Genomic DNA, 1,237 nt, shown 5'->3' on the forward strand with positions numbered 1-1,237 from the left:
CTTTCCATGTTGCTCTCTCATGGTGAACAGGTCTTCTATCCCCCTATACATATGTTTTATGAGTTACTTTCTGTCCTTGCCTTTGTCTTGGAATGGGTTTACTTGGTTCTGTCCTGATCCTCTCCGGAATCCTTGGCTGAGAGGGAAATAGTCAAAAGTATGCAAGGATTTTCATTGTAAATCCTCTCTCTTTTATGGACTGATCGTTACATTTTTGTGTTGAAAATATCTTTTAAACATTTGAATGAGACTTTTAGGTACATTGATGGTATGCTTTTGGAATTTCTTGGATACTTTAATTTTTTCACTATCCCATTTCTTTCCTTTTTTTTATTACTGGCGCTGATATAACCTAAATGTTTTGCAAGCGCCATGAAACCCTTTTTCTGGATTGAGATTGCTTGGTGTTTTTTCCCTGGTTATGTCCGAAATCTTTAGCTGGGAGGGAGACTGTCAAATGTATAGTACCCTTTTAAAAAGATATTTTATTCCATTGTTAATCATCTCACTGTTATTGTTGTGTTGTCCTATCATTATTAGTTTTGGATGGTTGGCTAGGTGGTCTTCAGATTGGAAGGCACAGGGTGTGTTAACCAGTAAAACTCTGAAAAAAACATGAATTCAAAAATTTGGCCAGAAAACTGGTCCTTCAAATATCGATCGATTTAAATGAATTCTTTTGGCAAAAACTGTCAAACCTGGGACCTCACATGGGTCCTTTAAATCGATCAATATGTGAAGGAAGAGTTTTCTGGCCAAATTTTTAAAAACATGTTTTACTAGAGGTAGAAAGTTAATTGGTTAACAAAATACCAAAGGAACCATCAGTTCAACGAGCAAAATGTAACTATTACGATCAGAACAATCGTATTTATTTTTAGACATATCAGCTGGTAATCTGTGTGCTCAACTGTTTTAAAATAAATGAAGTAACAAAATTCGACTTTTGCCTTTTGATCAAAGGTAAAATCAATAAGGACAATACAATGCTGATTTGTATTTTCAAATTATTCAATTTAAAAAATCAAATAACAACAACAAAAAGAAAGAAAAAAAAAACATTAAACGTTCAAAGCATGATATCTATTATATATATATATATATATATATATATATATATATATATATATATATATATATATACAGCGCGCGCACACACACACACACACACACACACATATATATCTATCACGATTGACAATTTGAAAGTCTAGTCTTAAAGTCCTTAAATATAGCT

This window comes from Berghia stephanieae, unplaced genomic scaffold (genome assembly GCF_034508935.2).
Source record: "Berghia stephanieae isolate SIO BIC M18660-M18661 unplaced genomic scaffold, UCSD_Bste_1.3 scaffold455, whole genome shotgun sequence".
Lineage (NCBI taxonomy): Eukaryota > Metazoa > Mollusca > Gastropoda > Nudibranchia > Aeolidiidae > Berghia > Berghia stephanieae.